The following is a 23,470-nucleotide window of genomic DNA, read 5'->3' as shown; positions in this document are numbered from 1 at the left end:
TAAAAAAGTTGTTTTGGGAGTTACAAGTTTGGGATTCTTCCCAAAGTCTCCTGCAAAAGTGAATGTCTAAGTATATATTTGTAATGTGTATGCAAAATTCTGGGCAACATATTTTGAGATATATTGCAAGTCCCCAAACATGCCTGATAAATGATCTAACCACACACAACTAGAAATATAATTAAACTCAAAATTTATACAAATGCTTTGTAGACTCCTGGCTGATAAAAATAAAAATACTAGTGACTATTCAACTGGAGTTTCAGTTTGTAGAAGGGTTCTTCATTCATCACATGATATGATTCCTAGGAGAGTCCTGTGAAATAGATAGGGCAGGTTATATAATCTCTACTGTGATGCGAGGGTAAAAATAGCTGAGATTTACTGAAGATCAATTATAAGCCAGATATTGTTTAAACATTTTGCACATATTAACTCATTTATTCCTCTCCAATGCCTTCTGAAATACTGTGCCATTTTGAAGATAAAGAAATGAATACACAGAGAGCTTGAGCATCTTATCCAAGATTATATGGCTAGCAGTGGTAGAGCTGGGATTCAAGTTGAGGAACAATTACTACCCCATTTTGCGGATGAGAAACCTGAGGCTAAAAGCTAAAAAAAAGTTCCCCAAAGTAAAAAACCTGGTAGATGACAGAGCAGAAACTTAAGCAAGGTCAGTTTTACTTTAAAATCTTAGCTTTTAATCACTTTATTAGAAAGTTTACTTTAAATCCTGGTTTCTCACTTTTTGATTTGTTGCCAGGATATTTAAGCTAATGGGTTCCTTAATCCTGGCCACTATATACAAAAGATATATTGGCTTCTTTCTCCTACTACATGATTTTAATGTCTATTTTTATTTTGCAGCTTTAATATATGCAGATAAATGGCTTTTAATTAGGATATCTTGAAAAGGTTGAGGATGCTATAGGCATGGATGGAGGAGTATAAGATGCAAGTGTATAGAAATGTACCAGAATCCCTGGGGAAACATTTTCAAAATGCAGTGTCAGCTGAAGCCTCTGAACAGATCTACTATATCAGAGTGGGATGGGGTGAGGGCTTTCAGTAGGAAGAAGCCTAGGCCTGTGCAATTACAGAAAGGTTCCATAACTGAATATGATATTGTCTCTAATCTGGTTGAAAACTGCAAGACGTCCCCTCTCCACACCTTCACAAGATGTGTCATGTTTTTCTTGGAAAAATTTTCATACTGTAGATATTATCGGATGATTACCTCTATCTGGATAATGCACTTTACCTCTAATTTGTGGGCAACATTCTCATGCTCTCTGTGGTCTTTTAAAATCTGTAGGATATTTTTTTTCTTACTGTGACCAAGATTAAGATAAGTCTTCTTTACACTTCTCTCTATTAACTGTGTCTACTTTGGGTTCATTATTTCTGTGTGTTGAGCTCTTTTCAATATGGATTTGGTAATCAATATATTAAGTATCTATTCCCCTATTTGTGTCATATGTAAATTTGAAAAGTAGATCTTAATAAGCTGATGATTAAAAAAAAATGAACCAAGTAGGACAAATATGAAAATTTGTGGACAAAGCCTTCTCTCTGGGAGAATACCGACTAGCAACATCTATCCATAGTCTATGGATGTGGTTGCTTAATCAGCTATTAAAATTTCTGACCATCCTATTACCTAGTAGTGTTTAAGCACACAGGTTTTGAGTCAGACAGATACAGGTTCAAATCCTGGCCCACTGTTTTGGCTATGGACAAGTTATACAACATTTTTGAAACTTTGTTTACCCCCCTGAAAAGTGAGGATAATAATACTAATCTCAAAAAAATTGAGATTTTACATATATGTTACATATATGTTTAAAACATACATGTAAAATCTCTCCCCTAGAATAGTACTTGGCATATAGTGATTATTCAACAAATGATAGCTATTATTATTGATATTATTATCTATGAGACTACTGTGAGAGAATTTGATCAATACATATGTCTTTCTATACCAGATGAAGATCTCATCAAAAAAATAATGAGGTGTGTTGGTTTAGTGTACTCGGTGGACCACTGATGATTTATTAACATTTATGTCTCTTATTCTTGAATTAATCTACTATACAGTTTTTATCTCCTCATGTTTCTCAGTTTGTAAAACCATTGTCTGAGCTTCTTATGTTTCCGTATACATTGAAATCGAATGAAAGCTTGCTTTTCTTAATCCTAGTGTTCGGTACACCCCAAGGACTGTTGTTTTCTCTTGCTGAGAACTCAGAAGTAAACAAGTTGAGGAGGTGGGCTTTCATTCATGCCTTTATGTGTGAATCATCAACTTGGCTTTAGTTACCTTTAGCTGCCACTTTCTAAAAGTTCTCCAAAAGTTTGTTTCCTCACTGGGTTAAACAAAATGAGCTAGAAAGTTTTAAATGCTGGTACAGAGTCAAAAGGAATAAACTGTAAGATTTTGTGGCAGGTAAGAAAGGGAATTATGAGATATGATTGATATTTTTTATTCAATAACTAATTTTGCACAGTTATATTTTGTTGTGGATGACAGGTTAGAGTGATATTAAAGATTTATTTTAGATTAAATAAGATTTTGTTGCTTTTGACTAAAGAGTAGACATGGTGAAGAGTGTTCATGTGATCCCCAGAGGAAGTTTGAATGGGTTTCGGAGACTGACAAGAGAGAACTTTCCAGATGTAAGTTTATAAGCAGGAATTTTGACTAACATTTTTATTTCCCTTTTGTAGTTTCTAAAATAATCTTAGCTCTAAGATATCTAATAACCCCAAGAAAATATGTCCTGGTTTGTTCTGTGCATTCTGTCACATTTTAGGCACTTCAGACTTCAGGAGTAAGGTTCAGTAATTTTAAAACTCAATTCCGTGACCTAGAAAACCACTGGCATTATTAACTTTCAAATCAATGAATAGAGGAGAAGAATGTCTTAACAAAAGAGCTAATGGCTATTTTCTTTAACCTATGGTTGGAATAATTAAATAGCATGGCCTTTTCCTGGGACACTAAAAATAAAATGGAGGGCCTGACTTTTTATATCTGAGTTCTGTAGAGGATCTCGTTGGCCAATTGGTAATAGATGTCAGTTTTATTCTTTTCTTAAATAGTTGTTCTTCATGACAGGAATGTTATGACCCTTATTATTTAATATTTATGTAGCACTGGCAATTTACTTGGCTTTGCACTGAATATCATAGAGTAGGAGTTATCCCTTCCCAGTGGACATAGTATAAAAACAAGGTAAGCAAAACCCCAATATTAAGAGATAATTATCTATGACAAGAGGCAAAGGTAGACTACTACACAAGTACTCTGCTCTTTCCCAAGGCATTTTAATAAACAAAAATGGGTAGGAGAGTGCCCACCCCGGTGCTGTCATCTAGAATGCTGGTAAGCCAGCCCCGTAAAGCTTAGTTAAAAAGCACAGCTGAATTAAACACAAAGAGAAGCCCACGGACTTGTGGATGTAACTGTGTCTTCAGTGAAGCTTTATCTCAGTAACACGATTATTTAAAATCAGATGTGATTTTCCTAACATGGCTATGGTTCCGACCACCCAGCTCTTTTGCTCCTTTGTCATTTTGAATGAATTATTGATAAGGAATACTTCAAAGGTGTGCAAAAAATTCTTTTACACTTAACATTTATAAAACAATGGTGTTGATGGAGGGAGAAAGAAAACCCCTGTCAATATTTTTCTGAGAATAAACAATAACAAAGTGCCTTCAGGATTCATTTTAATGAGAAAAACTAGGGTGGCTCCATGGAAGTCTTGAGACAGGCAGTGTACACTAGGAAATTAATTATTGCTTGGCAGCCAGGCAAATGGATGAGGCTTATGGTGGCATTGCAGAAAATAAATATTCTTTTAATCAGCAATGCTGGCTTATTTCCTCAACGGTAACATCAAACTTTAAATGCATGAAGTCACATATTTTTAAGAAAGGATTTCAAAACAAAGGGCTCGCTTGGCTTTTCTGAATACGGTTTTCAGGTTACTGTTTGCACAAGGTTTTCTCCAAGTAAGGTACAGCTGATCCCTGAGTCTTGTCCACACTCAGAGAACAGGGCTATGATTACCGACAGCATTTTCTCTAAGCCCGACTCTGATCTGTGCTGGAGGAGACGTTGACTTTCATGGTGGTTTTATGGATCGACGGTTCAGGTGGTTCTCCAGATAGCTCTGCTGGGTTCCTGGGCCATGTTTGCAAGTCAAAGCTGCGTCTCCTCCCCTAGGTGGAATTTCTCAGCCCAAAGGTTCACTTCTTAGCTGTCTCCAGCGCATGCGGTTGGCAGCTGATGGGGCAGCGCTACTAATGAAACCGAGTCTTCTAAGCAGCAGGCGATAAGAGACGCTGGGATTTTAGCAGCGTAATGAATTAATTCACAAACTCACTGAGCACAAATGATAACTTTGGTACAATTTCTTACAATTAGGAGGCGATTGCATTGTTTTACAGGATAAAGGTATTAGTTTTGATTCTTGTAATGTAATGTGTACCATACTGGTATCTTTGCGGAAAAGCCAGGCTCTGGATGTGTGAATTTGCCCGTGACCAACTCCTAAAGTGGATGCAAATTAAAATGAGTGATTTCTGTGATAGCGAAGTGTGCTGTAGCATAGCTTCTGTACCCAGATCCCTAACAGGGGGCTGGCAGAGGCTCAGAATTTCATTTTGCCTGAACTTTTATCCAAAAGCAGCATAACCAACTCTTCTCCAAGTGTATCCCAAACTTTTATTATATTTTGAGTGAATTCAGGCTGAACATACAATCTTCATTTTGTACTTCAACCTTGTAACTATTTCAGTGACTCCCTTCAAAATCGACAGATTTGAGACAACTTCTAACTCCTGAGTTCATTATGAAAAGGGAATCATCCATATTTTCCCTATTGTTTCTGGTGTTTCCCCCAGAATGTTTCTAGTAGAAAAAAGAAAACTTTAAATCTCAGAGACAATTCTCAGAAAAACAAGTTCTCCTTTTTTCAGGGTTTGATTGGCATAATCAATAGTATTTTCAAAGAAGGAAATTGTGAGTTTGCACGTTAACAAATGAGTATGTATGCTAATGTCTATTTCAGAATTATTTTCTTTGATTTTTCTCTTTCAGATTGTTAAACTACTAAAGGTAATCGATAAAATCTATTGTTTGTACCTGTAGAATGCTCAGATAAGTACTAGGTATACATGCTAATTAAAAAATATCAGTTGATGATAATAGAGGTGATAGATATAATGATAAAATTTTCTTTCAGATGACTGACTTACACAGAAATGATATATTCATTCAATACAATGAATATGCAATGTGATTTAATAAATATTCATTGGACACCTGTGCTAAGCCCTAGAGATATTAAGATGAGAAAGCTTCAGTATTGGTTACTTACCATGGTAGATTGTGTTGTTCTCAAATATTCACTCCCCTTCCCATAAGGGGATTAGACTTCCCCAGGTGGGGAGGTATGTACCTCGTAACATGTCCCATGGGAGGGGAATATGCTTCTCTATCCCTTGGCTGTGCGACTGACTAGCCAATGGTGCTTGAGTGGACACCATGCATGCTACCCCTGAGAGGAAGATTTAAGAAGTGTCGTATTTTTCCGTCGTCACCCTTGCCCTTTTCTCTTTGCTGTGAGAATGGCACGTCTCAACAAAGAGCGTCTCCTAACTTGAAACATAACCCTAACCCTAATCTGAGTCCTGGAATTAGAAGACTGAACAAAGCCACAACAGCTGACCTGCAGCTGCCAACATGTAACATGTTTGTTGTTGTAAGTCACTGAGATTTTGGAAGTTCTTTATTCACCACAGTGAAACAAGCTGAAACACATTGCATGTAGTTCAACTACAGTAACTTAATTCTAAGGCATGAGAAGTTCACATTGTCTGCTTAGCAATTCAGGACCAAAAGCAGAGACTAATTCTAGCCCAAGAACCCTGCAAACTGTAGTTATGTGTAACAGTCTTAAGATGGACTGTGGGCAGATTACATCTGGGTTAATCTGGCCAAGTTTGCCTACTGTTAAATTTTAGTACAATAATTGTGCAGCTTTCCTCAATGAGTTTAGGTCATCGAAAGAGATAACTCTGTCATAATTTAATTGTCCTAGATGTACTGACCTGGTCCAAGTCAATTGGTAGTTCAAGGTCAAAGCTCCCATGTTTATCCAGTGGAATGAGAATGAAGGCTTTTTCAGGACAATGAACATGTCAAGGTTAGCCATCCCTGATATGCTGTTGCCTCTCAGTATGTGTTAGAGATCAACAAACACTTGTAACTATTTTTCTTCTCCTTGGATCTAGGTTAACGTGGGTAGAGAGAATTCTTATCGAACCTACAGTAAGAGAAGACATGTGTGTCTGTTGGGAGCAAGAAAGCTAGGGTGAGAGAGGGAGTGAGAGCAAGAGAGAAAGAGAGAGAACTAAGGGTTTCACTAAGGATCTTGCCTATGTACCTGCACATACCAGCTATCAAGTAAAAATCTCATGATATTAAGAAGAAAAAACAAACAAACAAAAAACCCAAGATCATTTAACATTTATTTTTGTTGATTCTTTTCAGGATATATTTTCCTACATGTCCTTTGTCAACTGCTTTTCTTTAGAAAGTGCCAGGACCCACGCTGTGGTGGGCATCACCGTGCTGCCCCGTGTTTGGTTCTCCTCCCCTCCCGCGACTCATGCACATTCTATTCCCACCCCCTTGCAGCTGGGTGGCTCATGTAATTGGTTCCAGCCCCAGGACCCGAACAGTGTGATGCTCGTCAGTCACAGGCTGGGGCTCGGCTCCCTGGCTCTCCCTTCTCTGCCACGGTCATCCTGGGAGACACATGCTGAGAGGCCAGTGCCACCAGATGGCATCTGAACAGATCCTTGACTCACTGCTTGGACCTGCGAGGGAATTTTGTGAGCAAGAAATAAGGTTATATAATTTATTCGTTATTACAGCATACTCTGGGCCAACATACGTTTTCTGAACACTTCTCATTCTTTGCCTTGGAACTAGATTTTTTTTTTATCTTATCTTATCTATTTTTTTTTTATCTTCCCAAGTCTGACCTTCCTCCCTCTTTTCCTCTCTATCTTCCTTTCTTATTTCTTACATTCCAAAACTATTTATGGAACATGAACCCTATGCCAGGATCTGTACTGGAATTATGATGATAAACAGTTGAGGCATAGATCTTGCCTTGTGGAATTAGAGGGGAGTGTTCCTTTACCTGTAGCAGGTACTCTACCAAACTATCTCATTTAATCCGCATAACAACACTACAAGCTAGAAACTATTACTATGCCTAATCTATTGATAAAGAAACTGACCTTCAGAGAAGTCAGTCACAGGGCCCAAATCAGACAGACATTGAAGGGCTAAGTTGGGTTACAACCTTGAGCTGCTTGTTGCCAAAGCCTTGGTGATGAAATACAGGGCTATCGCAGGGAATAACTTTTGCTTCTCTGGAGAGTTTGGTGCACACTCATTATAATTATTAATACATAGATCTGTCAGAAGTAGAGATTTCTCCCCTCTTTGGGCAAGAGTATGTGCTTTGATGTTTTGATCATAATGAAAAGGGTGTCAAGAGACTGAAAGAGTCAGAGCTCCGCCTCCCTCACTGGCTGGCTGAACAATGCCAGATATTCTGATATTGCCCTCAGTGCATTTATCCCTCTGCTGAAGGCAGGAGTCCTCATCCGAGTGGACGGCCTCAGGACCCACTGCTGGTGTGTAGCTTGTGAGGTGATGTGTGTGGACACAAAGGAGGTCCTCTCACAGTCTGTTCCGGCCCCTGTGAGGACAACTGGGTAATAATGCCAACAAAGGCAGGGACAGTAAGAATCCCCTTTCCTGGGGAAGATCTGTGGACCAATGACAACAGTTAATCACAACTTTAAAAACATACTATTTGGAACGAAAGGGAGAGTTTTCCTTCAATGTATTTATTGTTTTGTTTTCCCAAAGGAGCTAGCAGGATTTTGAAAGAAATCAAGTTTAAGTAAGGATCTGTGAGGTCACTGCCTCTGCCTCACTGCTGACAGATAGCTTATCTTGTTGGAAGAGGCAAGGAAACTTTGGCATCTTGCTTAAGAACACCTGACAGTAAGAAGGTCTGTTAATCTCATTTGCTTCCCCTGAGCAGTGGCACCAGAGGTGGTCCGGCCCCTCTCAGGTATGCAGGATGCCCAAATCGCTGAGAGCTGGTTTCTCAAAGTGTGGGCGGTTGAATACACACATGGGACACACCTGGAGTCGTCATTACAGAGGCAGGTTCCAAGTCCCACTGCACACCCACTGAATCCGAAGCTCAGAGGGGGGATGGAACTCTGAGCACTGCAGCAAGTGCCCAGGGGACTGTCCCACGCACACCAACGCTGGACAACAGTGGGCTGGACCTCACAGCTGCCTCTCGGCTGGTGCTGAGCGCAGGCCTTGCTGACATTTAGCCTTTTATTCCTGTCCCCTCCCCCCACCATTTTTAATAGCCTTATGGAGCTCTGAACAATAACTTCTCTATTAAAGATGACCCACTCAGGATGGGATAAATGTTCTTTTTAGGGCAGATTACAAAAATACAACCTTCGAGAAACCACAGCTTTCTCTATTGCTCTGCATTATGAGCTTTGGAATAAAATTTCTCTCCTTGAGAGAAATTTCGCTTTCACCCTGAAAAAGGTTCCTTTAAACATTAAAAAAATAAGATCTGCTGCTTTGTGCCTCAGTAGTTCCTCCTGCAACACCTGTGCAGACACCCCGAAAGCTCACTAGAGGAAAGTGAAATTGGGGCCCGTTTTACCCACCCTTCATTGCCGTTGCATTACTATGGTTCCTTTTTTCAGGTTTCCTTTCCCCGCGTCATTTTTATTCTTTCTTTCAATCACCTTCCTACACTCTCTTTCTACATTTATTTTAAGCAAGTATTTAGGTTTTGGGGCTGAAAGTCTCCTCAGACCATTTACAGTGAACCCCATGACACAGAAGGATCAGTAAGAAGGAGGAAGAGGGGAAAGCAAGGCTCTCCCTGGTGAATCTCAGGAAGACTGGGTTTGCCAGAAGAAATGTAATGATCAGAACTCACATTCCTGTGGGAAGCTCCGCAAGAAAACATCATTTCAAATGTGTAGCGCATGACTTACCCAACGTTACAGGAAGAAGAAAGCACAAAGAACCCCAAAACCCAATGCCCTCTTACATAGCAGCGAGCTACGTAGGCTTTGAATTGTTTTATTGAACAGCATTAAGTGCTTTCCTGTTGGAAAATGAGGAACTTATTAATTATTTTAAGTTTGAAGTAATTAAGTCAGGCGCTGTCAGGCTGACACAGTTTTCTCAGCAGGCGGCCGGATTCTTCTAGCACAGTGAAAGATTTTTCTAGTCCTATATGCTGAGCTAGAGGTGAGTCAGTTGGTAAATATGTGACACCTTTTAATTACACCTCGTTGCAAGCTGGAGCTTGTCTTGTGAATTATTTGATCATTTGTTGCTCTCTCATGAAAGAGAAGCTATTGGTGAATCTCCCTAGGAAAAGGGTAGGGATAAGAATGGAGGAGTGTCTGGGTGCATGGAAAGGAGGAAAAGCAACACTGTACTAGGGGCTTTAAGAGATTATTTCAGGGCCTGATGATGACCTTCTAGCATACATACTGGAAAGGTCGTTGTCTCAGTTGGCAGATCACGCTACTATATATAAAATAGATAACTAATAAGGACCTACTGTATAGCACAGGGAACTTTACTCGATACTCTGTAATGGCCTATATGGGAAAAGAATCTAAAAAAGAGTGTATATATGTATATGTATAGCTGATTCACTTTGCTGTACACCGGAAACTAATACAACATTGTGAATCGACTATAGTCCAATAAATATATATAAAAAAGAATGCGATAGTGCTGAGTAAATAGGTTTTGTAGCTGGTCCAGTCAGTCCTGGGTGGTAGGAAAGACTGAAAAACATTTCCTCTTCACCTTCTCTCTAGGCTTTTCCCATAAGCTTTATTGGCCACCAGCTGTCCAGCTAGATTTCAGGAGCATGGTAGAGAGCTTTTGAGCTCACATTTCCTCCAAAGAAGAATAGGAAAATGGAAGATGGAAAAAACGGGCCGATAAGGAAATGTTGGCAGTGGTAGAGATAGACTCTTGTGTACCTGCAAAAGTTTTCCAAGTTCTTTTTTTTTTTAAGTCTAAAATTAAAAGGTTTCCTTTCATAGCAATGTGCTTCCAACCCTTCCTTGCATTACTTTGCTAACAGTCTGAACAAATTGGTCTTTGATGGTCCTACCCAATGTCTCCCAATACTGGCATCTCCATATCCAACACCAAGTTCAAACCAGTGTCTGCCTGTCCATCAGCCCTCTGTGTAACAGAGCACGTTTGTAGCCTAGGGTTGCAATATGTTGCCCATTTATCTCCTGTCCTCCAAGGTTCAGGAAATTTTATTCTCTGGCCTCAAAGCTTATTTGTTCTTACTCTGCACCTTCTGCTGGATAACTGGCTGATTTAATAATGACATTTGTACTAATGTGTTGATCCAGTCACTCATTTATTTAATCACCATTAATTGACTGCCTACTTTATACCACTGAGGAAACTGCACAAGACAAACATGGTCCTTCCCTCCTGGAACTTATCAATTCATGTGAGAGAAATCCTTCCTGGTTCCCATATGTAGAGAGCTTGAATCTCCATCCTCAAATTCATGAGGGAGAGAAATATTAAATTAAGTTTTTTTCATATTTTAATGCTCCTCTCTCTCTTTTTATTATTGAAGTATAGTCGATGTATAATATTATATACATCATGTACAATATAGTGATACTGTACACAATATAGTGACAGGTGTACAATATAGTGATTCACAATTTTGAAAGGTTATACTCCACTTACAGTTATTTAAAATATTTGCTATATTCTCCCTGTTGTACAATATATATTATAGCTTATTTCATACATAATAGTTTGTACATCTTAATCCTCTACCCCTATATTTCCCCTCCCCCCTTCCTTCTCCTCACCGATAACCACTGGTTTGTTCTCTAGATCTGTGAGTCTGCTTCTTTTCTGTTCTATTATCTAGCTTGTTGTATTTTTTAGATTCCATGAATAAATAATCTCATATAGTATTTGCCTTTCTTGGTCTGACTTATTTCTCTTAGCAAAATGCCCTCCAAGTCCATCCATGTTGCTGCAAATGGCAAAATTTCAACCTTTTTTATGGTTGAGTAGCATTAAGTTTTTTAAAAAGCCATTTAAGTTCAAATTCAAGCCTCTGTGTTGCTGGCCTAGTGGAAAATTCAGTCTATTATAAGTGAAATTTTTCTAACGGTCTATACCCTTTCTACACAGAGAGAGGAACCTAAACTGGCCCCCCTGCATTCCTTGTGATCCAGAGCTTTCTCTACAGAATGGAGCCCTCATAGTAGCTAGTATGGTGGGAAGATGGGGAGGGCACAACCGTGGAAGCGAAAGATTCAAGCTCGTGCCACCATTTGTTTGGGAACAGGGTGGGGCGAGGTGGGGGAGAGGGCACAAAGGCAACCTCATCAGTGAGCGGGTGAGGGGTACAGTGAGGGCCTATAATGGGGTGACTGAAGGCTGGGGGGGCACCGTTTGGGGCACCGACGTAGAACCTCTAAGTTCAGTGTCTGTGAAGATTGTGGTGCACTAGCCCTGGAGTCTTATAAACAGGGCCAGGGCAAGGGAGTGGGGCTTCCTGAGAACACTTTCTGAGGGAACTTACAGGGGACCCTGAGGGCTGAGGAGCTCAGCTCAGAGGCAGGGCAGGAATGGGGTGCAGGAGGAGGGCATCCGGAGGAGAGACAGGGGCTGAGAGGCCCCGGGAGCCCTGTTCTCTCACAGGCTGTGTCCTCCGAGGCTCAGAGACTAGCAGGGCAGGCTGAGGAGGGAAGCAGCCAGCTGGCAGGTGTCTGAGGATGGGGAGGCTGCTGCTGGAGGACCAGTACTTTACAATCAGTGCTCCAAAGACACAGACCAAGAAAGTTGTGCACACACACACACACACACACACACACACACACAGGGTCTCTTGGAACCTCCCCTTGCCCATCCTTTTCCTCAATGGAGACATGTAACAAACAGCCTTACCCAATTCCCAGGAAAAGAGCCCCAGCTGTAGCTCCGGCCTGGTCATCCATGTCATTTAAGCACATACCAAGCTCCCTGTCCTCTACTCAAGCACAGCTTAAAGGCCACTGTCCAGGTTGTTCAATTTCTGCCTTTCTCCCAGGTGCTTTAAGGTCTGCCCTTAGTCCCCTGGAGAAAGCAGGAGTTGGGGGGAGTGATAAAACCACAGAGAAGGGGAAGGTCATGGTCCTCAGCAAGGCACTTGGGTACGGGTGGCGGAGGCATGGCTGAAGTGGGGAGAAGAGCAGTGCAGCCTCTGCGGAGGCCCCACCTCCTTGGGGCGGTCAGTCCTCAGCCCCTGGCCCAGCAGCTTCCTTCTAGGTCCAGCAGGGCCTCCTTCCTTTTCACGCCATCAGCGAGATGAAGACATGGTGGTACCGGAGCAAAGGAGAGGAGGCAACACCTGGTAAAGGCCAAGGAGCAGAGGCAGAGGCCCAAGTGTGTGACGCAGAGCAGGTTAGAGTGCCTGAAAGAGCAGCAAGGGGCTGATGACAAGAAGATGAAGATCATGGAACTGAGCCACAAAAGGATGGTAGTTGAATGACAATCCAAGAACTCTTAACTGAAGGCACGAATTACGAATGGCCAAACAGCTCTGGAGTGTCCGATTCATTATCAGTGACTACTGCATCATTTTCGTTTCTGCATTATGTACAGAAAAAAGAACACTCACTACCACTGAAGTAGAAAGTCCTGCATTGTTCAATACAGCAACGTTTTGTATATAAAATAAATGTAGCCATCATATTTAGAATCAAAATTTGTGAACGCCACAACTCTGGTGTCATAGCTCTATTTCAGATGAAGAAAAGTACCCTTATATTTTGGAAGGCAATATTAAGAAACAACATTTTCAAATGCAAAAATTTAGTTACCTTTTCTTTGTTACTTTTCACAAAGAGTTTAAGACATTTTTTAAATTAAGCATACTTTCACAGAATAATTTGTTTAAACTATATGCATATAAAAAGTTAAACATGCTTTTTATTCTGCCTAAAATACAAATACAACTGCCAATATATATTTTTAATGGAACCCTGTTTTATAATGCTGGCATGCTGAATGTGTTTTATGAATGGTCATTAATATAGCATTTAGGTCAAGATTTCAACTCAAACCCACCAAACTCTTTGGTCAAAAATTTAATACTCATAACCAAACCAGCAGCATTCAGAGTTGGGCTATACATATAAGCATTTTTATGGTTAAGTTTCCTAAGAGAGTGTAAAAGTTTTAACAGAAAGTGAAATATTGTGCAGCTTTATGGAAGTTTAAAGCCTATTTGCAAGCATTGCTGCCTGTTGGAAGAATTTTTATGTACAGGAAATACATACAAATATTGTGGATAGAGACAGTTTATGTCTCATTGTGGTAAACCTTTGCTTTACAGATTTGAAGGTACAGACTTTTACAAGCAAGTTCATGAAGTCATGTTTGATTATAAACATCAAGCAAATAATTTTCCATTTGGTATGTATTATGATGATTCCTAATTTTGTAGCAGTGCCTGTAAAATAAACACCTCTTGCAAGTTAAAATTAAAAAAAAATTTAATCCATCATGGGTTTGCTTTCTTGACCCTGTGGAGATGCCCACAGCTATTGGGCATCCTATTGGGCATCCTGACGTTGGTTGGGCTCTGCCAAAGACTAATGAATTGAAACAAGAGATAGCCTCTTGCCCTATACCCTTGCCTTTCCATTAGGACATCCTATGTTATTATTAAATTTTTTTGAATTGTATTTTAAAAATTACTTATTACATAAAACAAAGATGCAATGTATGTAAAATATTAAAAGGAAGCTATGCTAAAAAGACACTTAGAATAATGACTTTTCTTATATACACATATATTTTGGAAAATGTGAAGATGACAAACACAGAACTTTATGAACAAAGCCAGTCACCAAATAACAAGTTTATTTTAAAGTACTACTTCTGGAATCAGTTTAGTACTGAATAAACAGTGTATGTGTATAATAATATGTAAATTGAACAATTAGCAGAGGGAATCCTAGTATTAAGGAAACTTTAAAAGGCCAAAATGTTAACTAATGCCTTGTCAAAGAAAATTTTTTCCTCTCAAAACTTTTTTTATGGTGTGTGTGTGTGTATGTGTGTGTGTGTCTATGTTTGTCTTCAATAAAGAGCAGAAATAGAACTAGACAAAAAAATATGCTCTTATATGTTGCATTTTACACAGTTCACATGTTGATATTCTGCCTTTTCCTAGGGTAAAAACAGATTCTTCCCAGAAACCTCTTGCATAAACATACTGATCGTCCAAAGTCAAGGATGTTTGAGAATCTATCTGGTAAAGATGGAAATTTAAACAATAGTACCTGAAAATACATTAGGAGTTGCTTCATATAATAAAATGCACTCATTTTTCCCTGAAAAGGAGAAGGAATCTGAACTTTTTTTTAATTATAAATTTCATAGTTGTAAAATGGGTGTATTTTGTCACGCATTTTACAGGAAGTGCTCTCAGGAGCCAGAGGGAAAGGGATTTTATAAGATTCCAAGTTCCATGGAGATGCTCTCTGGGCAACAGTCTGAAGTGGTACCATGAAGATGGCTCTCATCTCATCCACCTGATCTCTTCTTCAATCACATGGTTTATTGTGCATCTACTACATTCCAGCCCTGTGAGGTGCCTGATATATAGGGTAGAAATTTGCTAAGATAAGTGTTGGAAGGTGGTGAATGATTCAGATAGATACAAATGTAAGATGACTGTTTACTATGATGTTGCAGAGATGTAGGAGGAATAAAATTAAGAAGATGTGATGAAGCCTGTCAGGGACATTCTAAAATGCCTAAAATGGTCAGACTCCCTCCACCCCACCCCATATAAGTCCTGCAATGGAAGAACCGCTGGCAAGTGTGAGTAAAAGACAAACAAGACCAGAGTTGTGTTGAGGAAGACAGTTTTACTGGAATGAACTGAGACAAGAATTCCTGTGGGAGAATACAATAAGCCCAGAGGAGGAACTCAAGTCAGTTCTGAAAGCCTCAGGAGAGAAATTCTTGGGTTCTTCCCAAATCTGATGTCCATTCTGCTTCTGCCCCAGACTAGCCTGTGCTTATGGATTTGCATACTTAAGAAAATATATCTGAACTCATGGCAAGAAGAGGCCGCTTTCTCTGAAGGAAAAAATCATGCTGCATGAACCCAAGATGCTGAATAGGGCATATATTAAACTCTATAGAAAATCCTATATGAATTTCAAAGATATTTATTTACTGTATTATCTGTGTAAAACATCGTACTGGGTATTTTTCTTTGCTGTTTATCTCTATTTGGGGTCCATATTTCCTTTTAACAAACTAAATTACTAGAACATAAGCAGTGTAGAAGGGGTAGAAAAAGTCAATTTGTAGGAGAAGCCGTTTTCTCTTAAATCTGAATTTTGTGCGCTGCAGAACATTGGTAACTAATAATCTATATCTCATTCAACAAGTTAAGTCCCAATTTCTCTGGAAACTATTAATGCGCATTTATAGAACCTTCAAGATAGATCCACCCCAACCTTAAAAATGCCCTTAAATCCAGGCATGTATTGGTCATGCCACAGGGGCAACATTTACAACATTTCCACACTTTTCACTAACAAGGTAGCATCCTAGCATATTTTATATTTTCAAACTGTTAGAAATAAACTGACATTTGGGTCAGCATTGTTTGCTGAGAACTGACCTAGGCACCCATCAAATTCAGTACTTTGCTCGAAAAGTGGACAGGATAGCCGTGAATACTGTGAAGCTAACTTCGGTTTACATTTTGAAAGTCTTTTGAAGGCGCTGTTGTCTGAAGAACAACATCTCTTTCCATTTTTGTCTCAGGGAGGCTGTCACTGAGTGTACTACCTGCCTTTCTGTGGGTGGATGCATTGGCGTCTTTCATAAGGACTCCACATTTGTATCACTGAACTGTGTGTTTCTGTCTCAGCCAGAGAGCTCAAGGACAGCTTTGAATTGGGTGCATCATGTAATAGACTAAAAATCAAGAACAACAACAACAAAAAGACCTTTGTAATTTCAACTCGGAGAAAATAGGCATTTGCAATGAAATTAAATGTTTGGTTTAGCTTGGCCTCTAGGGGATAGTAATGTTCATTTTCATGTTGAATTGGTAGACTTTGCTTAAATGAGGGGCAGAACCAAATGACCCTGGAGACTAAATTACCTCTTAGCTTTGGAAATGGAGTTTACCTCGAGCCAGAATTGAGATGAATTTGTGGTGAGTTGACAGAAAATCTGGAAACATTTGCTCACTTGGTACCAGGAGTACAGATAGGCAGAGGAGGCAAATTCAGATGAATTATCCCCCATTCCTAGTAAATTCAGATTTAATTAGCATCAGTTCAATGCAAGCGTTTGCTATTCCTCTGATGCCTAAAATTAAAGAATAATTTCCTTTTCTTTTATAAACAAGAGCAATGTTAAACAAACAAACAAACAGGTGTGTCCACCTAGGAACACCAAGGCAGGCAGAAGAGAAAGGGCACCATTTGGCCCTGTGTGCAACAGCTCTGTACAAGCTCTGTGTTGCCTGCCGTCTTTCACCCCAATGGAAATGATTCCGTTTGCTTGCGATTATAGACTCCTATTGATTTCCAATTTTCACCAGGCATGTTCAAGTCTCTTGGGCTCTGGGCGCTTGTAGATTCTTATCAGTCTTGCAGTGAGGAAACAATGTGGTAATGTAGTTGGCACCGTGTAGCAATATGAGATTCCTATTCTACTTTCAATTTTGTCCCTTATTGCAATATCTTAATTATATATCTTGCCATATATATTTAGAATTACATATGTACATAAAATTCTATTGGTTATGATTCCTTGGAAAACCCTGTATATACACACACATATTTAGCACCAATGGACTCAGTGAATTCTCAAAGAGCAGACTATATTTTAATAGAAGCCTGTGCTTATCTATGGAATCCCCCCAAATCAACATAGTATTCTGAATAGATTGGGTTGTATCATCTTACTGTTTTAGCTTGCTTTGACTTCCATCTCTAGAGTAATAATGGATTCACGATTACACTGCAGCTGCTGTCTCAAGAGCTACTTATATGGGGGAATCTGCATTCAGCAAGTGTTTATTTTATGTAGTGGAGTGCCACCCTAACAGTTCTGAGCTCTTACCAAAAAGTCATCCAGAAAGCACACTTCACAAACTCTAGTGTGTAACATGCAATTACTTTCTTTTTATCATAAAATATCTGAGTAATGCTTTTATTTGATCTAGGGAAAGGACTTTCTACCAATTCTAATTTTTCCTGCAGGATGTGTGTTCGTGTTCTAAATCTTAACTTACCAGTACAGATTGTGAGGTTTGATGAGTGTTAAACTGTAGAGCCATAATAAAAGTCAAAGTGCTTTGTCAAAATTTGGAGGAAGTGTAAATGGCTACGTTTCAATTTGTGTCTGCAAAGAGTAGGTAGTAGTAATTGCTTTAGTGGGATGATCAGGATGAAAGACAGTTAAAAAAAATCTTAATTTCTTCTTTATGAGATTGTTACAGAGTCAGTACTTTGAGTGACACCTCCCCACACGATTGCTGGTGTATTGTGCTGAAGCTTCACTAGAGAAAGTGCATGCTTTCATCCGGCCTCTGCAGGGCACATGCTCTGTTACACGAAGAGCATGACAAATCTGTATAGTTTCCAATCTCTTCTTCCATTTTCATTTCCACAATCTTAGAGGAAAAAAGCTCTGCTAAAAATAAATGTAGCTGTATTGTAATCTTCATGTAGTCTTGTGGTTAAAGAAAGAAAAGTAAATATAAAAAAACCTCTGTGTTTTAGTTGGGAACACAAATAAAATGATTTATTTGCTTCTGCATATACCCTTTATTTTTACTTTCTGATCATTCTACTGAGACTGGATTTCACTAGAGTCCCCACGGTAATGGGGCTTGGTGACTAATCCACTGAGCCGTACAAACCCCATCTGCTTACTCACTTTGACATTTTAATAATATCCCATTTGGACCTTTGTTCAATTTTGCTTTGTGTGCTACATCTTTGTTTTAACATTATATCTGAAATAATTTACTATAATGAATACTATCAAAGGTCCCTAATTAAAACACATGGAAAGTTTTTTTTTTGTGTGTGTGTGTGAACTATGTATACTTTCCACAGGAAATGTACCCACTAAAATTTGTCATATGGACCATCAAATTGTCCTCTTAATTATTGTTCATTGTGTATTTTACTTGGAATAAAGGAAAAATATGTCATTAAAAAAGCAACATCCTGTTTTATTTCCATCTTACTCAGAAATTCCTGTATGGAGTGTTTTTCTCTGTAAATACCATAATAGATTATGCTAATGGTACAGCAGAGTAGGATAGCTTCAGACAACATTGCTGATGACAGAAGTAATGTTAAATGCTGACTTGTTTTGTTTTATAATTGTTTTGTTTTATGATTTCTTCAAATGAAGATTGATTATGACCTAGTATTTACATACATAAATCATACATATTGTGACAGACTTGTAACATGCTGTATGTGTTGCCCTCTGGGAGCTTGATTGTATTCAGCATATGCCACAGTCAAAAGCTTATTAATTATTATTGATTAATTCATATACTCCCTTTCACTCATACCAAAATATTGAGGAATATTATAGAAGGAAGAAGGAAGACTTAAACACGCATTAGAAGATCCCCCAAATATTTACTCAAATCTTCATAGGACACTAAACACACAAAAATCCTATAATTTAACCTAGATTTTGTAGCAGGCACAGATGGTAAAGCAAGTGATAAGTCATTTGCAGGATGTTAAGCTGCAAACAGAAAGTTAAGCATGATCCAGACTGTAAAGCAATGTAGGAGTCCAAGTGTGAAAAGATTTAAATAATAGAACAGTAACACGCAACACATTTTCTCTCTTTTCCAAGTAATCTCAGTAGCATTAGAATTTACCAGTTACTGCTGCTCTAATAAAATAATTATATTTATAGAGTGCTCTTCAGAAGGTAATACCATTTTACACACATTATATCTCATTTAATCTTCTTGAAAACACTATGAGATCAGTATAGAAGTTCAGAGAGGTTAAGTGGGTTGTGCAATATTACACATCCAGTAAGTAGTGGAGCAGAGTCTCAATTCAAGCTTGTGACCCCAAACCTAGTGCTCTAAGTTTCATCACCATGGAAAGCTGGGAAACACCGTGTGCTTTGCCTTTATCCCAGAGCTGATTCACTCATTTCAGCCATCTTTTACAATGTATATTAACAGCCATGGTGTTACTGACCATCCAGTGATCTATATCAGTCACTTAGAGAGTAAATAAATATATTTACTCTGCCAAATTCATTGGTTCTGCCACATATTAATAATCTATACAGGAAAAATGAGGTAGAGAGTTGAGATACTAATCAGACATCATAATAACTGAAGAGATGACTCACCTGTACCATGGAGAGGTAATGCTGTAGAGAGAAAAGGAGGCAGGCTTTAGAGTTGCAAAAATCCAGGTTCTTACCATGAATTTTCCATATATGAGCACAATTTGAGCAAATTAATTAATTTCTATGTTTTAGCCTCCTTAAAAACAGTTTTTTTAAAGGATTAAAATATGTAGGGTTACTGTCACATAATGGGAACTCCATAAGAGTTATCATTACCATGAGTATAATTTAGACAGTGTATCTAAGCACCACATTGACTTCAACTAGGAACTTCCAGGGGACATAATTTTAAGAATTAAATAAAGAATAAAACCACTGGTATCAATTTGCTAAATATTTAAAATACTTGAAGACTGGCTATTAATCACATTGTTTTCTAGTTAATATGGGTAAACATTTATGATTCATATCTAAAATTATACTTAAAGGAGAAAGAAAATTACTAAGAATTTAAAGGTCAGGAGTAAAATATGGTCAGTGCCACGGAATTATATCATTTCATAATATCTGAGTACAAAAAGATGTGATGGCTTTTATCTCTGGAAAAGTGGGGAGATCAATTTATATTTGACATTATCAGCACATCAATGATAAATAAAATCTAAAAAATTAAAAACATCAGTGGGTACCCAAATATCTAAAAGGTGCCAACTCATAATATTGAAAAATCCTAACACAAGATCATAGAACAGGAGAACTCAAATAAGCAAAGAATGGAAAAACAGCTATTAGAACCATAAGAGCTGCTTTATTTGTATATATTTAATTTTGAAATTTAAGGATGGCCAATTGATAGCAAAACATTCTACTATGATGAAAGTTTTAGTTCCCTCAAGAGAAGACTCCGGATGGCAACTAATGATAAATCATTCAACATTGTGACTATATTTTCACCATATGTTTTTAATGGTATAACTTCTGAATGAGTTATACTCTATCTGGGTTGAATTGTGTCCACCAAATTGTGAGTATGTAAGCAGAGAAAAATTGAGCTCTGCAGTTTGAATCTAATATGTAAAGATTGACTGGGCCAGTAGGTGATCTTCCCTAGCTAAATTTTTCATATAATAGAGGCAACCAATGGGTAATTTAAATTAAATGAAAAAATCCAAAATATCAGGGAATATGAGGTATTGTTTGCTATTAGATAAGAAAAGAAAGAGAAAGAAGTCTATGAATAAAACCCAATAGGAAAAGTTCAGAGAGACCAGATGTCTGTCTGACCTCAACAATAAGAGCAAAGACAGTATCCTCAGAGAGCACAGGAAAAGAACAAGTGAAAAAGATGAAAAAGACAAAGAACCAGAAATGTAACTCTGGAATCATAACAGGAGAAATTATCCAGAGTTTCATCAGTTTATCTGTTCCAATGTAGAAAATTCACAAGGCAAATAGACTGGTAGAGATAAAATAAATACTCCTAAATTATGATTTAAGTTTAACCAAATTTTGAAAAAAATGTTGTGAGTACAGCTGAAAGCTTCAATAAAAGTACCAATAGAATGTTTCTCCTTTGCAAAGATGGTTATAAACTAAAAAGAGATTTGAAGAGTATTCAAGTCAACACAAGTCTATACTGTCAATAACCCCCAGATCCCAAAAGATGATTTCCAGTCTGGCATGCAAGAAGCTTGGAAGTTGCCATTTCATCCTAACAACAAGTAAAAGCTAAACATAATGAAAAATCAACTCTTCTTAGATCCATAAGAGAAGTGAAGTCACAGGGCAAACTGCTGTCCCCCTCCAATTGAGAGACTGAAAGGCAAGCACATAGAATCAGAACTTACCAACACAGAAACTCATGAGTAGCAACCTCACAGGAACTAGTACCATCAGGGTAGGGAAACCTAAAATGTAATCAAAGAATTGCTGAAGTCTCAGTGTGGACAACTTCTGAGAGTTAAAAACTCCAGGAGGATTCAGTCGTAAGGGGGTCTCCACACTTTTGTGTTTTACCTTTACAAGCTTGACCTTTTGTGAATTTTACCTTTAGAAGTTCTCACAGTGAATATCGGAGAAAAATCTCCTTGTGCTTCTGGCAGGGGGAGGGGTAAAGGAACCATCTTGAGATATGTCAGAGCATTCTGTTCTTCATAACAAGATCTGTCCTTAGATGGTGGGGGGTGAGTCTGGTGTGACTCTGGGGCAGCAACATCTTTCTCGCCAAGATCTCACCACACTGGATGTTACCAGGTTGACTCCACTCTCACATGAAGTTATCAGCAGACAAGCCACAATTAATATAGGTACACTTGGTCTCGTTGCCCATGGAAAATCTACTGTTGTAAAAGCTATTTCTGGAGTTCACACTGTCAGATTCAAAAATGAACTAGAAAGAAATATTACGATCAAGCTTGGATAGGCTAATGCCAAGATTTACAAACTTAATGAGGCAAACTGTCTTCGCCAGAATGTTACAGATCTTGTGGAAGTAGTATACCTGATGAGTTTCCTACAGACATTCCAGGGACTAAAGGGAACTTCAGACTAGTCAGACATGTTTCCTTTGTTGACTGTCCTGACCATGATATTTTGATGGCTACTGTGCTGAATGGTGCAGCAGTGATGGATGCAGCTCTTCTGTTAATAGCTAGTAATGAATCCTGTCCTCAACTTCAGCCTTCTGAACACCTGGCTGTCATAGAAATTATGAAGCTGAAACATATTTTGATTCTGCAGAATGAAATTGATTTGGTAAAAGAAAGTCAGGCTAAAGAACAGTATGAACAGATCCTTGCATTTGTACAAGGTACAGTAGCAGGAGGAGCTCCTATTATTCCAATTTCTACTCAGCTGAAATATAATACTGAAGTTGTCTGTGAGTATATCATTAAGAAAATTCCAGTACCTCTAAGATACTTTACTTCAGAACCCCGACTTACTGTTATTAGGTCCTTTGATGTCACCAAACCTGGCTGTGAGTTTGATGACCTTAAAGGTGGTGTGGCAAGTAGTAGTATTTTAAAAGGAGTATTAAAGGTGAGCAAGGAGATAGAAGTCAGACCTGGTATTGTTTCCAAAGATAGCAAAGGAAAACTCAGGTAAACCAATCTTTTCCAAAATTGTATTACTTTTGAGGAACAAAATGATCTTCAGTATGCTGCTCCAGGGCGTCTTATTGGAGTTGGAAGAAAAATTCACCCCACTTTGTGCTGGGCTGACAGAATGGTGGGGCAGGTACTTGGTGCAGTTGGAGCTTTACCAGAGATCTTCAAAGAATTGGAAATTTCTTATTTCCTACTTAGACGGCTTCTTGGTGTACACATGGAAGGAGACAAAAAAGCAGCAAAGGGTCAAAAGCCGTCTAAGAATGAAGTGCTTATGGTGAACATAGGATCCCTTTCAACAGGAGGAAGTGTTGGGGCAGTCAAGGCTGATTTGGGTAAAATCGTTCTCACCAATCCTGTGTGCACAGAAGTGGGAGTAAAAATAACTTTTAGCGAGAGAGTTGAGAAACACTGGCGTTTAATTGGTTGGGGTCAGATAAGAAGAGGAGTAACAATCAAGCCACCAGTAGATGACGACTGAAGATTATCAGTTAAATAATACATTTGGATAAAGTCAGAATTTCTCTTAACAGCCTAGGGGTATAATTTCAAAGCAATACTGGTGATACAGCTCATTACCTTAGTAGAAGCCATAAGGTTGTTTTCATTTTCTTCTGATGAAAATTAGCCTCTACTACTAAAATAAAAAATAAGGTCTATAATAAATGTCAGAATTGGCACATTGATGGATTTTATCCATATTTTAGCAGTAATTGATCATTAAACAATGTCACATTTGTGCATCAACTCAGGTTTGGAATGAAACTACTATTACAACCAGACTTTGCTATAGCATACATGCCACTGAACCTGTTTGAAATAAAGTTTTTCTCTTATT

The 23,470-nt window shown here is 38.5% G+C and overlaps 1 pseudogene across 1 annotated transcript; it reads left to right on the top strand.

Annotated features, from left to right (window-relative positions):
• Nucleotides 1–21,698: 21,698 nt before the first annotated feature.
• Nucleotides 21,699–23,113, top strand: LOC307048543 (eukaryotic translation initiation factor 2 subunit 3-like; annotated as a pseudogene). The gene has a single exon. The product of its transcript is annotated as a eukaryotic translation initiation factor 2 subunit 3-like (transcript).
• Nucleotides 23,114–23,470: the final 357 nt, after the last annotated feature.

The sequence above is a fragment of the Hyperoodon ampullatus genome (genome assembly GCF_949752795.1).
Source record: "Hyperoodon ampullatus genome assembly, chromosome: 2".
Classification (NCBI taxonomy): domain Eukaryota; kingdom Metazoa; phylum Chordata; class Mammalia; order Artiodactyla; family Ziphiidae; genus Hyperoodon; species Hyperoodon ampullatus.
The sequence above is the reverse complement of the archived record's forward strand: the minus strand, read 5'-3'. Positions and strand labels throughout refer to the sequence as shown.